The following is a 17,141-nucleotide window of genomic DNA, read 5'->3' on the forward strand; positions in this document are numbered from 1 at the left end:
CATCCAATTCAAAACTGGTAATCTGGGAGCTAAGAGAAGTTGTGATTCAGTTCCAATCACTTCAGAAGATGCTTTTACTCCTTCATAGCCAGCTAAAATTTCTTTCTCTGTTGGAGTATAATTAGCCTCTGAACCTCTATAACCTCGACTCCAGAAACCAAGAGGTCGTCCACGTATCTCACCTGGAGCTTTTTGCCACAAGCACCAGGTTGGACCATTGTCACTTGCAGCCGTGTACAAAATGTTCTTAATGTCTGGACCATCTCAGACAGGTCCCAGACCCATTGCTTGAATCACCTCTTGCTTTATCTGGTCAAAGGCTGCTTGTTGTTCAGGTCCCCAGTGGAAATTGTTTCTCTTTCAAGTCACATCATACAGAGGTTTCACAATCTGACTGTATCCAGGAATGTGCAGTCTCCAAAATCCCACTATCCCCAAGAAACGTAGGGTCTCTTGCTTGTTTGTGGGATTCGCCATGGCAGAGACTCTATTTACCACATCCACTGGAATGTGTCAGCGTCCATCCTGCCACCGCACTCCCAGAAACTGAATTTCTGTGGTAGGTCCTTTCACCTTGTCTCGCTTGATGGCAAAACCTGCATTCAGAAGAATGTCAATGATTTTGTTACCTTTCTCGAAGACTTCCTCAGCAGTTTTACCCCAGACGATGATATCATCGATGAACTGGATGTGTTCTGGAGCACCGCCTTTCTCCAGAGCATCATGGATCACTGCATGACAGATGCTTGAGCTGTGGATCCAGCCCATTGGCAGTCTGTTGAAAGTGTACTGGATTCCTCTCCAGGTGAAAGCAAACTGAGGCCTGCATTCTTCTGCTATGGGAATAGAGAAAAATGCATTAGCAATGTCTATGGTAGCATACTATTTGGCCTCTTTGGATTCTAGCTCATACTGTAGCTCCATCATGTCTGGTACTGCTGCACTCATAGGTGGTGTCACTTCATTTAGGGCTCGGTAGTCTACTGTCAGACGCCAGTCTCTATTCTGCTTTCGCACAGGCCACACTGGACTGTTGAAAGGTGAATGAGTTTTGCTGATGACTTTCTGACTCTCCAACTGACGAATCAGATTCTGAGTGGGCAACAAAGAGTCACGGTTGGTTCTGTACTGTCTGTGATGCACAGTCTGAGAAGCAACTGGCAATTTAATGTCCTGTATCTTATGTTGTCCCACAACTGCAGATTCATCAGAAAGCTCTGGTCTGGCAGACAGCTTCAATTTTTGTCCATCAATTTCTATAGAAGCTACTCCAAAAGCCCATTTGTAACCTCTAGGGTCTTTGAAACGCCCTTCTCTCAGAAAATCAATTCCCAAAATACAAGGTGCGTCAGGTCCGGTCACAACTGTATGCTTGTTCCATTGTTTACCAGTCAAACTTATATTAACCTCTACGTTACTTAACTCTTGAGATCCACCAGTGACTCCCAGAATAGTTATAGACTCTGATCCCTGATAATTTGATGGCATTATGGTGCACTGAGCTCCTGTGTCAACCAAGGCCCTGTACTTCCGAAATTGTGAAGTGCCAGGCCACTGGAAGTGCACATCCCAATAGATTCTATTATCTCTGTGATCCCTCTCCTCTCCTTGGCGGGAGGCAAGGCACCCCTAGTTATGGGGAACATGCGCACATGTGCATTGCACATAGTGTGCAGGGTTATAACTTTGCATGTTATAACTGGAGCCACTGTTGGAGCTACTAGAGTTGTTCTGGGGAACTGTGGAAGTAACAGCTACCCTTCTGGTATTGCTACCTCGGGTTCTGCCACTTTGCAATTCCCTCAGTCTCCTGAAAAGATTAGAAGTTGGTTGGCCATCCCAGCGATTCATGTTCTCACCAAACTGATCGCGCAGAGTTATCCAAATAGTTCTACGTGATTGCCTTGGTGGTCTGTTTTGATTTGATCTGTTTTGGAATGACCTCCTTGGAGGAAGTGTATTCCTCACAGATGAAACTTGTATCCACCTGGAGGGAGAATTGAAATTATCCTTCTGTGCCAATTGGTATATGGAATCTTTCAGATCCCTCGTGCAACTCTCAATTTTTCCAGACTGAGTTTCAATGGCTGAAACCAAAGAACCACGTGTCATGCTATCCTCCAATTGTCTCATTTGGTCACTGAATTGGCCAACCGTAGGAGAAGCTCCACCATAATTTCTTGACACAATTCTGCTTGCCAGAATGTTTACATAATTAGAAGGAGCAAGTTTGATGATCTTTTTAGCAAGACCAATACCCACAGGAATGTCATCAGGATTCAGAGCCTCATGTCCACCATAGAGTAGCTCTCTAACAGCAAATTCTCTCAAATGCTTAATTCCCTCATCTATTGTAGTCCAGGGTTTAGGATTCCATGGAAGATATCTCTGGAAGGGTATCTCAGGGCAACCGCTATTAAAAGGCGTATCCACAGATTAACCTTACCGAGAGCCCTGCCTAGATGTCTATCTATTCCATTATCCCTCGAGAGAGTTCCTAACTGAGCTGCTGACTTGTCTCCAACCGTTAGAGCTGGAGCACCTGTATCATAACACCTACTAAGCCAAGCTAAAACTGGCTCCTTATCTGCCCTGGTGAAATCTTTACGGACATTTTGCAATTCCTCACTCGGTGGGGAACATTCTAAAATATCATCTTCTTCTTCCTGTCCCTGAACTTTTTGTCCTAATAATCCTGCTGTCATTTTCTCAAGGATCTCTTTAAGCTGAGAACCACCTTTGCCAGCTCCTTTCCTAGCTTCATCTCTATCCTGCCTTGTTCTCACTCGGTTAGCTAGATCTTTAAAACAAACCTTCTCTTCCTCCTCAGCAGGATTTCTTAGAGTAGAGGGCTCCTCACCAGGATCAGTCTCCAGCTCTTCTTCTCCATCTTTGGCCTTTCTACATCTAGTCTTTAAAGCAGACACCTTAACTGGAGCTGTGTTTGAATTTACAGCCACCTTAATGGAAGCTGACAGGTCCTGAGATAAATCAGCTGCTGGGGCAGTGACTTCCGGTCCCACTGAGGGAGTGGGCGGAAGTGACGTTGCTCCGTTAATGGCCGACGGAGAAGAAGGAGGAGAATGTGATGAATATACTGGTGATTTGTGTCAAAATTATAAGACTTAGAGTGCACTGGGATTAAGGGTCAGGATCTTGTGAGGCCTGTTTAGAGGGTAAAGGGAAAGAAACCTATCTTGCAGACTTGCAAGGATACTTTCTGGTTAATTGGAGACATCACGGCTGAGAAGGAGCTGTCTTAAAGATAAACATTCAGAACTAGGAATTTGTTTTCTTCAGATAAGAAGCCTGCACAATTGGGCATGCATGAAAGTGGATGCTTTGACCCTTACCACACTGAATGTAGGGAGAAGAGATTTGACCACCTATTCTAAGACTCATTATCATATGCCTGCCTTCTATTTAGCATGAGTTTGCCTATGTAGATGATGTAACTATATAAGATGAAGAAAAACTATTGTAAGGCTGCTGTGGAGGTGAAGTTTTGTCCTCTCCCAAGCCCAGCGCACTGCTTTGCTTGCTGTTATTGCTTTTATTGCCTTTTTACGACCTTTTAGTGCCAATAAATCAGTTACCAAAAAATTTTACCTGGAGTCATCTATAACAAATTGTGCATTGGCCAGGAATCGTCTGAACCTTCACATCTTTTGAACTGCAAATGAAGGGGCGCCCTACAGCATTTTCTGTGGCTTCATTGTAGTCAAAAGATGGAAAGGTCAGCACGATCAGAACTCAATAAAGGCAAGCAAAGAAATTTTTAATTTTTTTCTTCTAATTTTTTTTTTCTTTTTTCTTTTATTTTCCTTTTTTTCTTTTTTGGTGTTTTTTTTGTTGTTTGACGTCCAATTGGAGGACGTGAACCCCGTAAAACTTCGTATACGAGATCCAAGCGATGACGACCACGGTGGTGAGAATACCGCTTGCGGGGGGGAAGGATTCGGCTACATTTATATTCGGCTACCATAGTTTGAGTGTTTGAGTCCGCTGTTTCAGGTTCTGCAAGGGGGGAGGTACGGTGGATCTGGTGCGGTGGCTCTGGCTGGTAAAGAAGAGGGGTATTCGTGAGTAGGAATTATTTTGATTATTCTGCTTGCATGATTATTTGTGGTATTGTTCCACTTGAATGAGTATTTGTGGTTTTTTCCACTTGCCTAAGTATTTGTGGTAGCCAGGAATAGTATTCGTGAGTAGGAATTGTTTAGACTGTTCCACTCGCATGAGTATTTGGAATTCTTTGGATTTTTTTTTAGTTTTTTATTTTAGTTTTATTTTATTTTAGTTTTATTTTATTTGTTTATTATTTGTAAGATTTGTGGTAGTCAGGAGAAAATGGGACAAAAGAAGAGTAAGTCATCAAAGCAGGGTGGGGAGAAGGCTTTACCTTCTATTCCTCCAGAGAGTCCATTAGGGCTGCTCATTCAATATTGGGAGGATGATGGTCAGAGAAAAGGGAAATCAAAGGAAAGAATGATTCACTACTGTATGGAGGTATGGCCAAAAGAACCATTAAGACCACATGTGTTTTGGCCTATTTTTGGATCTTCTGAGGATTGGATTTGTCAAGCCTTAAACTTACATGTGAACTCTAAAAAGCCTTTTAATCAAGAAGAGAGTGAGTATGCTGACATTTGGATTAGGGCTTCACGGCCTTCTCCTGTTCCAATACTGGCATTAAAAGCTGAGGATAAGGATAAGAGCAAAGAAAAGGAGGAGGAAAAATGGGAACCCTTGGACAACTTACCACCACCTTCTCGCCAAGATAGGGGTCGTCGGAATCCCCCAAATCCTCCTCCTCCCCCTCCTTCACCTCCCCAAACAAGAGGTAGGACTAGGAATGACAGGAATGAACAAGAGGGAGACACTGTAGGATTACATCCACTCAGGGAAGTACCTATGGGGGGCAGCAAGGAGGAATAGGGTTTGTGACTGTACCTCTCAGTACATCAGATGTCCGCAGTTTTAAGAAAGAGATGGGTACCTTGCTGGATGATCCCTTAGGTGTAGCTGAGAGACTGGACCAATTTTTGGGTCCCAATACATATACTTGGAAAGAGATGCAGTCTATTTTGAGTATTCTATTCACTGCAGAGGAAAGAAACAGGATTAGACAGGCTGGTATGAGAATATGGGAAAGGCAGAATCAGGGGGGGCCACCAGGAGATCAAAAGTGGCCTAATCAAGACCCTGGGTGGGACCATCAGCAGCCCCAAGGGAGACAGAATATAGTTTCATAGTTTCATAGTTTCATAGTTTCATTCAGGGTTGGAAGGGACCACAAGGATCATCTAGTTCCAACCCCCCTGCCATGGGCAGGGACACCCCACACTAGATCAGGCTGGACAGAGCCTCATCCAGCCTGCTCTTAAACACCCCCAGGGACGGGGCCTCGACCACCTCCCTGGACAACCCATTCCAGGGTTTCACCACTCTCATGGTGAAGAACCTCCTCCTCACATCCAGCCTGAATCTCCCCACCTCCAGCTTCACTCCATTCCCCCTAGTCCTATCACTACCTGATATCCTGAGAAGTCCTTCCCCTGCCTTCCTGTAGGCCCCCTTCAGATACTGGAAGGCGACAATTAGGTCACCTCGGAGCCTTCTCTTCTGCAGACTGAACAGCCCCAACTCCTTCAGTCTGCCCTCATAGGAGAGGTGCTCCAGCCCTCTGATCATCCTCGTGGCCCTTCTCTGGACACGTTCCAGCACCTCCACATCCCTCTTGTAATAGGGGCTCCAGAACTGGACACAGTACTCCAGGTGGGGTCTCACCAGGGCTGAGTAGAGGGGGAGGATCACCTCCCTCGACCTGCTAGCCACACTTCTCCTGATGCAGCCCAGGATCTGATTGGCTTTGCGGGCTGCAAGTGCACATTGAGAGCTCATGTTGAGCTTTTTGTCCACCAGCACCCCCAAGTCTCTCTCCTCAGGGCTATCCTCCAGCCAGTCACTGCCCAGCCTGTATTTGTGCCTGGGATTGCCTCGACCCAGATGCAGGACCCTGCACTTGCTCTTATTGAACTTCATGAGGTTGGCCTGTGCCCACCTCTCCAGCCTGTCAAGGTCCCTCTGGATGGCCTCCCTTCCCTCCAGCGTGTCTGCTGCACCACACAGCTTGGTGTCATCAGCAAACTTGCTGAGGGTGCACTCAATGCCACTGTCCATGTCCCCCACAAAGATGTTGAATAAGATAGGTCCCAGGACTGATCCCTGAGGGACTCCACTTGTCACTGGCCTCCACTGGGACATGGAGCCATTGACAGCCACTCTTTGGGTGCGGCCATCAAGCCAGTTCCTTATCCATCTAGTGGTCCACCAATCAAACCCATGTGTCACCAGTTTGGAGACCAGGATGTGGTGCGGGACAGTGTCGAAGGCTTTGCTCAGGTCCAGGTAAACGACATCAGTTGCTCGCCCCTCATCTATTAATTTTGTCACCTGCTCATAGAAGGCCACCAGGTTGGTCAGGCAGGATTTGCCCTTGGCAAAGCCATGCTGACTGTTCCCAATCACCTCTTCACTATTCTTTTGAGCGAGTAGTGACTCCAGGAGGATCTGTTCCATGATCTTTCCAGGCACAGAGGTGAGACTGACTGGCCTGTAGTTCCCTGGTTCCTCCTTCTTGCCCTTTTTGAAGATGGGGGCAATGTTTCCCCTTTTCCAGTCTGTGGGGACTTCACCAGACTGCCAGGACTTTTGAAATATAATAGAGAGGGGTTTAGCAACCTCATCTGCCAGTTCTCTCAGCACCCGTGGGTGTAACCCGTCGGGTCCCATGGACTTGAACACTTTCAGGTTCTTCAGATGATCACGAACCTGATCTGCACTTACAATGGGCAGTTCTTCCTCCCTGTCCCTGGCTTTGACTTCCATAACATCAGGAGTGTGGCTAGAGGCCCTTGCAGTGAAGACTGAGGTAAAGAAGTTATTAAGTACCTCAGCCTTTTCCTCATCACAGGTGACCATGTCACCATTTTCTTTTCTGAGGGGGCCCACACCTTCCCTAGTCTTCTTCTTCCCATTAATATACCTGTAAAAGTTCTTAGTATTCCCTTTAATCTCCCTGGCTAGATTCAACTCAAACTCTGCTTTGGCTTTCCTGACCAGGACTCTTGCTGCTCGGGCAGCTTCCTTGTATTCCCCCTGTTCTACCTGTCCTTCCCTCCACTTCCTGTAGAGTTTCTTTTTAAGTAATAGTGTGTCCAGTAGCTCCTTGCCCATCCAGGCAGGCCTCCTAGCATTCTTACCTGCTTTTCTCTTTGTTGGTACACAGAGCTCCTGGACACAGAGGAGGTGGTCCTTGAATACTGACCAGCTGTCCTGGGTCCCTCTTCCCTCCAGGGCTTTGTCCCATGACACTTTGGCTAGCAGATCCCTGAAGCGATCAAAATCTGCATGCCTAAAGTCTAGGGTCATGAGCTTGGAATACTTCCTCCTGATTGCCCTGAGGATGTTAAATTCAACTGCTTCATGGTCACTGCAGCCAAGGCCGTCTATGAGCCTCACATTGCTTACCAGCCCTTCCCTGTTGGTGAGAACAAGGTCCAGCATAGCACCATTTCTTGTTGGTTCCTCCACCATTTGGAGGAGGAAGTTGTCTTCTATGCAGTCCAGGAACATCCTGGATTGCTGGTGCCTTGCTGTGTTGTCCCTCCAGCAGATGTCCGGGTGGTTGAAATCACCCATGAGGACCAGGGCTTGTGACCTGGAAGCTGCTTCTATTTGCCTATGGAGGGCCTCATCTGCTTGGATCTGCTGGTCAGGTGGCCTGTAGGAGACCCCCACAGTAATATCTTCTTCCCCTGTCCTGCCTTTAATTTTGACCCATACACTCTCAACTAGCTTATCATCCCTCCCCAGTTGGAGCTCCACTGATTCCAACTGGCTATTGACATAGAGGGCAACACCTCCTCCTCTCCTTCCCTGCCTATCCTTCCTAAAGAGTTTATACCCATCTATGCCTACATCCCAGTCATGGGATTCATCCCACCAAGTTTCAGTAACAGCCACTATGTCGTGGCATCCCAGCAGCACAGTGGCCCTTAACTCATCCTGTTTGTTGCCCAAGCTGCGCGCATTCGCATAGAAGCACTTCAGCTGGGCTGGCCCTGTCCTCCTCTTGTGACAAATCCCCTCGGTTTCCACAGAATGTCCTGGTGGATCATTCGTGGCTTGCCTCAGGGTAGCAAGTTGAGAGCCCTTACCAGCTCTCCTTCTCTCTACTGCTGGTGAGCTGCCCCTCTGTTTGTCACCAGCCAGCAGGAGACTATTAACCCCTTCCCCCTTCAAATCTAGTTTAAAGCCCTATCAATGAGCCCTGCCAATTCCTGCCCCAGGATTCTTATCCCACTCTGGGACAAGTGTGTCCCATGAGTTGTTTTCAGCTCAGGTGCCTTGAAAACCAATCCATGATTGTGGAACCCAAAGCCCTGTCGATGGCACCAGCCCCTGAGCCATGAATTGATCTGTCGGCCCTTCCTCAGTGTGTCCTCATCCATTACTGACGTTAGAGGGATGGCCGAGAACACGACTTGAGCCCCTGATCCCTTTAGCATTTGCCCTAAGGTTCTGAAGTCTTTCTTAATAGATTGTGAGCCTCTCATTGTCACATCGTCACTGCCCACCTGAAAGACCAGCAGTGGGTAGTAGTCCGAAGGACTCACGAGGTTGGGAATTCTATCTACAACATCTTTTACTTGGGCACCAGGGAGGCAGCTGACCGCTCTATGAAATGGGTCTGGTCTGCATATTGGGCCCTCTGTTCCCCTCAGTAGGGAGTCTCCTATGACGATGACCCTGCGAGGTTTCTTTTCTGGGTAAGTTTTGATGGCTGGCATGAGGCAACCTGTCATTGGTGCAGCTTCTGACCTTCTTGGGTCCTCGACCTTACCAATGACCTGTTCCTCCTGCAGAGCCTCATACCTGTTCTGTAACTGCACTGGAGGCAGCGTGCTGCTCACAGGAGCAGACTTCCTTTGTTTGCGTTTCTTCCGTCGGGCAGAGACCTGTTCCCATTGGCCCTGCTCATGGGGGTTACTACAGGGAGGTTGAGAGGCTTGCTGCTGGGAAGGTATCAAACTTCCTGTTCCCCTACGTGTTACCCCCTGTTCTGGTTTAGAAGAGATTACCCCCTGTTCTGGTTTAGAAGAGATTACATTATGGGAATCGTCAATTTTCTGCTCACCATCTCTTCTATCTCTTAGCCTTTCTACCTCTTCTTTTAGTTTGACCACCATGCTCATCAGGTCACTGACCTGCTCACACCTGAAACAGGAGCTGCTCCCTCCAGCCTCCATGTCGAGTGCCAGGTTCCAGCACTCACTGCAGCCACCTGCCTGAACATCTGCATGCTTGTGTGTGGTCTCTGTTTGGGTGCCCACTGTCCTTCTGCTAGCCTTTGCTCTAGTGGTGACCATCTTGCAGTAACCACCCTCTCCACACGGCTTTTTTTTTTTTTTTTTTTTTTTTTTTTTTTTTTTTTTTTTTTTTTTTTTTCCCCCTGTCGGTGAGCAGCCGAGCTGCGCTGCTCAGGCTGCCTCCTCTCTCAGCCACGCGCTGGGGTCTGTTTGGTTTGCGCGCGGTCTCCGCGGCAACCCCTCCCCCAGCTACGTCACTGCCCTCCGGCAGGTAGGCAATCCGAGCCCGCTGCCCCTCCTCCTCTCTTTGGAAAGCCCCAAGCCACCAGCCCCTTACCGCCTGAAAAGCAAGGGAATCAAAGCCAAAAGCCAAACTCCCAGAGCTGCGCTGCTCAGGCTGCCTCCTCTCTCAGCCACGCGCTGGGGTCTGTTTGGTTTGCGCGCGGTCTCCGCGGCAACCCCTCCCCCAGCTACGTCACTGCCCTCCGGCAGGTAGGCAATCCGAGCCCGCTGCCCCTCCTCCTCTCTTTGGAAAGCCCCAAGCCACCAGCCCCTTACCGCCTGAAAAGCAAGGGAATCAAAGCCAAAAGCCAAACTCCCAGAGCTGCGCTGCTCAGGCTGCCTCCTCTCTCAGCCACGCGCTGGGGTCTGAGTGACTTGAGAACTATAATAATACTCTCAATGACTTGAGAACTATAATAATACAAGGAATTAGGGAAGCTGTTCCTAGAGGACAGAATTTTGATAAAGCTTTTAGTGACCAACAGAGGAAAGATGAATCTCCTACTGAGTGGATGGAAAGATTGAAGAAAAGTTTGCAGATGTATTCTGGAATAGACCCCAATTCTGCAGTTGGAGTGACCCTTATCAGGACAGAGTTTGTAGCAAAATCATGGGGAGATATTAGGAAGAAGTTGGAAAAAATTGAGGACTGGCAAGACAGGGGATTAGAAGAGTTACTATGGGAAGCTCAGAAGGTATATGTGAGGAGAGATGAAGTTAAACAAAAAACAAAAGCTAAGCTGTTTCTAACTGCTGTAAGAGAAAGTCAGAATCCACAGGAAATAACACGGGAGTGGAAATGGGATAACAGGGTTCAGAAAAACAAAGTCCCTACTTGTCATTACTGCAAAAAGAAGGGACATATTCAGAAAAAATGTAGACAAAAGGAGAAAGATGAGAAAATGTTTAAGGAAGATTAGGGGTGTCAGGGGCTGTATATTTTGGGGACAAGAACATCAAACGAGCCCTTGATAAAGTTACTAGTAGGTCCCCAGAAGGAGGAGGTGACCTTTTTGGTAGATACAGGAACAGAAAAATCGACTATACAGAAGATTCCTAAGGGGGTTGAGGAATGAAAAAAAACAGCAACAGTAATTGGAGCTAAAGGGGAACCTTTTAAGGTGTCACTGCTTGAATATATAGAAATAGAATCTGAAAAAAGGATTTGTCTAAATGATTTGTTAGTTGTTCCAGAGGCTGAATACAATCTCTTAGGAAGAGATTTAATTATAAAATTGAAATTGAATTTAGAGAGTCAAGAAGATGGTTTGAGTGTTCGATTATATACGTTAACTGCAAAAGATGAAAAGGATATAAATCCAGAAGTTTGGTATGAATATGGGAGTAGAGGAAAAATTGACTCAAGTAATCCTATACGCATAAAGCAATATCCTATACCATTAGAAGGGAGAAAAGGTTTGAAACCTATTATAGATGAATTAATAAACAAAGGAACACTAGAACCCTGTATGTCTCCTCACAATACCCCAATCTTACCGATAAAGAAATCAGATGGAACTTATCATTTAGTACAGGATTTAAGAGCAATAAATCAGAGAACATTAACTAAATTTCCTGTAGTAACAAATCCATATACACTGTTGAGTCATTTGACCCCAGAATACACTTGGTATAGTGTAATAGATTTGAAAGACGCTTTTTGGGCTTGCCCCTTAGACAAGGACTCAAGGGATTTATTTGCCTTTCAGTGGGAAGATCCTGAAACAGGAAGAAAACAGCAGTTAAGGTGGACTGTGTTGCCTCAGGGGTTCACCGAATCACCAAATTTATTTGGACAGACTTTAGAAAAACTATTACAAGGTTGGGAAATTCCAGCAAATATTAAACTCCTGCAGTATGTGGATGACCTGTTGATAGCAGGAAGAGATGAGGAAGAAACTCGGTCAGCCACAATACAACTGCTAAACTTTTTGGGGGAGAACGGGCTTAAGGTTTCAAAATCAAAACTGCAGTTTGTAGAGCAGGAGGTGAAATATCTGGGACATTTGTTAAGTAAGGGTAAAAAGAGGTTGGACCCTGAAAGGGTGTCAGGAATATTAGCATTAAGGGCTCCTGAGTGTAAAAAAGAAATCAGGCAGCTGCTTGGACTTCTGGGGTACTGTCGATCATGGATAGAGGGATACAGCGAAAAGGTGAAATTCCTGTATGAGAAATTGACCCTTAATAATATCAAGTGGAGTCCAGAGGATGATGAGCGACTGGATAACATAAAAAGAATGTTGATTGAAGCCCCTGTTTTAAATCTGCCTGACGTGGAGAAACCATTTGACCTTTTCGTAAGCACATCTAACCACACAGCATATGGAGTGTTAACCCAGGATTGGGCTGGAAGTTAGAAACCTGTAGGGTATTGTTCCAAGTTGTTAGATCCTATAAGTAGGGGATGGACAGCTTGTTTACAAGCCTTAGTGGCAACAGCATTATTAGTAGAAGAAGCACAGAAAATAACTTTTCATGCTCCTTTGAGAGTATACACTCCACATAACATAAGGGGGGTGCTGCAACAAAAGGCAGAAAAATGGCTAACAGATAGCAGAATTTTGAAATATGAGGCTATTTTAATGGAATCACCGGAACTTGAGCTTAGGACTACCAAAGCTCAGAATCCTTCACAGTTTCTGTTCGGAGAACCACCAGAAGACTTAGAGCATGACTGTATAGAGATAATTGAGTTACAAACTAAAATAAGACCAGACTTAAAGGACTTTGAGTTGGATGACGGAGAGCGACTATTTATAGATGGGTCTTCCAGGATAGTGGAGGGAAAAAGAAAATCAGGATATGCCGTCGTAGATGGAGAAATGAGGATAGTTGAATCAGGTCCTTTAAGTGCCAGCTGGTCTGCCCAAGCCTGTGAACTGTATGCTCTACTCCGAGCATTAGAGTTGTTAAAGAACAAATCAGGGACTATCTATACTGACTCTAAATATGCATATGGGGTAGTGCATACCTTTAGAAAACTTTGGGAGAAAAGAGGATTAATAAATACTCAGGGAAAGGGGCTTATACATCAGGAGTTAGTGGTAAAAGTCCTTAAAGCATTAAGGGGTCCTAAAAATATTGCAGTGGTTCACATAAAGGGACATCAAAGGGGATTAGAATATCACATTCGTGGAAACAATGCTGCAGACAGTGAAGCAAGGAGTGCTGCCTTAAGGAATCAGGGAAGAGATCTGAAGATTTTACACTTAGAACAAGAAAACCCAGAAAAAGCTGAATTAAAGGTTTATCAAGAGGAAGAATTGAACAAAATAAAAGAAATGGGGGCCATCCTGAAGGAGGGAAAGTAGAATCTTCCAGATGGAAAGGAAGTGTTACCCAAAGCTTATGCTAGGGTAATTATGAATAGGTTGCATGCTCATACTCATTGGGGTTCTAAGGCCTTGGGAGAGGCCTTCCTTAAGCAGTATGCCTGCATTGGAGTATACCAAGTAGATTTTACTGAATTACCTAAAATAGGGAGAATTAAGTATTTGTTAGTAATAATAGATCACCTCACCCGGTGGGTGGAGGCTTTCCCTACAGCAAGGGCTACAGCACAGACTGTAGCAAAAGTGTTATTAGAAGGAGTGATTCCAAGATATGGAATAATCCAAGTAATTGACTCAGATCAAGGGACACACTTTACTTCTAAGGTTGTGAAATTATTAATGCAAGCCTTGGGAACTAGGTGGGAATACCATACTCCGTGGCACCCTCAGAGTTCCGGACGGGTGGAGAGGGTGAATCAGACCATAAAACAGCAGTTAATGAAATTGATGGTGGAGACACGAATGTCTTGGATTAAATGTTTACCATTGGCATTGTTGAACATTCGAACCAAACCCCATGGGGATATGGGTCTTTCCCCCTATGAACTGCTATATGGAATGCCCTATATCCAGGGGATGCCCCTTAAAGATAATTTAATTGAAGATTGGAATATAAAGCAATATGTCATCCAAATTGGGAAAATACTGAATGAGTTATGGAAAATGGGTATATTATCTCAGACCCCACCTTTGGGATTCGCTATACATGAAATTAAAGCTGGGGATAAAGTGTTGATAAAATCATGAAAAGAGAAATCATTGTTTCCCCTTTGGGAGGGACCTTTTTTTGTTTTATTAACCACAGATACGGCTGTCCGGACTGCCAAAAAAGGGTGGACGCATGTTTCGAGAGTAAAAGGACCGGTTCAGGAATGAACGGGACCCCTGAGCCTGGAGAGATAAAAGTGACTCGGCGGAGAAAGTGAAACTGTCATCAGTACAAATTCCACGCCACCTACACAAATTGTTTGAAGTACCTCCACGACTGCAGCGAGTGCCGACAGACCAGATAAACATTCGAATAGACGTAGCACCACAGTCGGAGGCTCTGGAGCATACGAGACAACCCCATCTTCTAAAGTATATGCCGTAGCATGTGATCTTGAATCTTCACAGCACGAAAACAGTGGAGAACATCCTCATTCCATTCTGTGTATAAAACATCATAGAACTTATGAGGGATTGGTGACTTGTAAATGTTTTAATTGTTGTAAGAAATGGTCTTATATTTCTCATAATCAAAGAATATTTTGTCCTGAATGCTGAATCTGAAAATAGGCAGTTTGGGCTGGTAAATACAGAGAACTTATTTTGTGGTGAGGTAAAGCGTTTAAATCCCCATGGAAAATTCTTGAAATGGATTGGCATAAGTGGGAAATAAAGACTAGAGAAATTTTAGTTGGGAAATATCAGGAATAATTAAAAGGATTAGTAAAAGGAAAAGTAAGAGGCATAAGATTTTGAAGGAAAAGGAATTGAAATAACAAAAGCACAATGGGAAATGGTAAACGAACTAACCAAGGAAGTAGAGAAGAGACTCCAAATGGAATTTTGAAGTGGGTTAAGGAGTTAAAATCTGTAGGGCTCCTGAAGAATGTAACTGCTGCCGAGAAGAAAATACACCCGGCTGCTGGTTTCATAGTTTCATAGTTTCATAGTTTCATTCAGGGTTGGAAGGGACCACACGGATCATCTTGTTCCAACCCCCCTGCCATGGGCAGGGACACCCCACACTAGACCAGGCTGGACAGAGCCTCATCCAGCCTGCTCTTAAACACCCCCAGGGACGGGGCCTCAACCACCTCCCTGGACAACACATTCCAGTGCTTCACCACTCTCATGGTGAAGAACCTCCTCCTCACATCTAGCCTGAATCTCCCCACCTCCAGCTTCATTCCATTCCCCCTAGTCCTATCGCTACCTGAGATCCTGAGAAGTCCTTCCCCAGCCTTCCTGTAGGCCCCCTTCAGATACTGGAAGGCCACAATTAGGTCACCTCGGAGCCTTCTCTTCTGCAGACTGAACAGCCCCAACTCCTTCAGTCTGTCCTCATAGGAGAGGTGCTCCAGCCCTCTGATCATCCTTGTGGCCCTTCTCTGGACACGCTCCAGCACCTCCACATCCCTCTTGTAATAGGGGCTCCAGAACTGGAGGCAGTACTCCAGGTGGGGTCTCACCAGGGCTGAGTAGAGGGGGAAGATCACCTCCCTCGACCTGCTAGCCACACTTCTCCTGATGCAGCCCAGGATCTGATTGGCTTTGCGGGCTGCAAGTGCACATTGAGAGCTCATGTTGAGCTTTTTGTCCACCAGCACCCCCAAGTCTCTCTCTTCAGGGCTACTTTCCAGCCAGTCACTGCCCAGCCTGTATTTGTGCCTGGGATTGCCTCGACCCAGATGCAGGACCCTGCACTTGCTCTTATTGAACTTCATGAGGTTGGCTTGTGCCCACCTGTCACGGTCCGGAGACATTAGATGTCTCGGTCCGGAGACACAGTTCTTTTAAATATTCCCGTGTTGTGAAATTAAAGGCACAAACGAGGCCAAAGTATCTACAGCTAGACTATTTATTAGATAAAGTGGACATAAGAAGGGAGAGGGAGAAAATGGAGAGAGAGAGAGGGAGAGAGAGGGGGAGAAGAGGGAAGGAATTAGAAGGAGAAAGTCAGAAAGAGATTATATTACCAACGGTCAGGGGTGGTGAGAGTCCAAGATGCGTTGCGTTGCCCCGTGATGTTATGGTGCCGTCTTCTCTCTTCCTCCTTGACAGTGTCACTCAGGTCTTTTATACAGTTTTTTAGTCCTCAGGCAGGTGTTGGTATGTCAGGTATTCCAGAGGCAAGGAGATAATCCAGGTATCTGTTCCCCCGGAAATCTTTCTGTGTATTGCTGTGTATGTGGGCAAGATTTTTGGATGGAGGCGAGGGGGGCCTCCGTCCCCCCCCCTCCATTCAGACAAGTCTTCCCACATTCCTTTACACAGGTGGTGGAAACCATCCTATCACCCTGCCCAAGGTACTTGATGGGCGGAAACCACCCTGTCCAAAAAGTGTGATGGCTGGGTCCTTAGGTCCATTGTTGTAGTCCGATGTTATCATGATGCAATCACAAGCTGATTTGCATCCAGGATTGGTAGACAGGATTAGTCCGATGTTATCACGATGCAATCACAAGCTGATTTGCATCCAGGATTGGTAGACAGGATTCTTTCCAGTGGCTCTGCTATCAGTTTATCTTTGTTGATTTACATTAAGAGAGACAAACTTCTCGTCTTCCACACCACCCCGTCAATCAAAGATAAAAGTGAGAAAGTGGACATAGAGAAAGAAAAGAAAGGAAAGGAAAGGAAAGAATTTTTAAACAATTTTTACAATACATTTTGATCGCCTAATGGCACGAATCTGTTTTACATCGTCATTAGTTACAAATTGCATATTAGATACTACATGTTGAATCAAATGTATAAAACAGGGAATAATACAGGGTAAAAGGAGTAACAAGGCCAAAACACATAACAAATAATACAACAATTGTTTCATCCACGGTCCTCCTGGGAGCCAGGAGAGCCAGCTCATATCCCATCCCTCCCAAGTTTGGACAGGGACATGTGTTAGCTTCCTCAGTCCAGATGATATTTTCTTTACTACTTTTCCATTGTCATCAATTTGTAGACAGCAGTTAGAATCATTTAATTTCCCACAGACCCCTCCTTCTTCTGCTAACAAATTATCGAGAACCATCCTATGTTGTAGAATGGCTGTTCGCATCTGTGTAGCTTGATCTGCTAATAAATCTAGGGCACGAGCTGTCTCATTGCTGATTACTTCTAAGAGGGCTTGCAGCCTTATGATACGGTTTAAGTTATAGATTGGTTCTCGAGCACCACTAATCCTTTCATAGGGGTTCCAGGTGGCAGGACCATAATATTCAATAATCCTTTGGGGGGTCCATTCACCCTTTCCCCATTGTTGACCACTACCCCTGGTCAAGTGAGTGGAGATGGACCTCTTCCTTTTTCCCAGGTTATCATATACTTTGATCCCCAGGGCATTTCCTTCTCCACCTGGGAGTAAGAAAAACAATGGGTGGATTAGTCCAACATAGCATATCCCGGTCCAATTCGGTGGTAATTTTTTATAGGCCCGGTGCCCGCA

At 45.7% G+C, this 17,141-nt stretch overlaps 1 protein-coding gene and 1 long non-coding RNA gene across 2 annotated transcripts in view; both read left to right on the forward strand.

Moving 5' to 3' along the window:
- LOC137452693 (uncharacterized) overlaps window positions 1–14,914 on the forward strand; it is a 36,058-nt gene extending 21,144 nt beyond the window's left edge. The window contains exons 2-3 of the long non-coding RNA XR_010990142.1: window positions 3,874–3,928; window positions 13,766–14,914. This is a non-coding gene — a long non-coding RNA (uncharacterized lncRNA). The remainder of the gene's footprint in view (window positions 1–3,873; window positions 3,929–13,765) is intronic.
- Window positions 1–17,141, forward strand: part of ERICH1 (glutamate rich 1) — a 173,779-nt gene that overhangs the window by 38,513 nt on the left and 118,125 nt on the right. The window lies entirely within an intron of this gene.

This window comes from Melanerpes formicivorus, unplaced genomic scaffold (genome assembly GCF_026170545.1).
Source record: "Melanerpes formicivorus ecotype bairdi unplaced genomic scaffold, bMelFor1.0.p_v2 SCAF_57, whole genome shotgun sequence".
Lineage (NCBI taxonomy): Eukaryota > Metazoa > Chordata > Aves > Piciformes > Picidae > Melanerpes > Melanerpes formicivorus.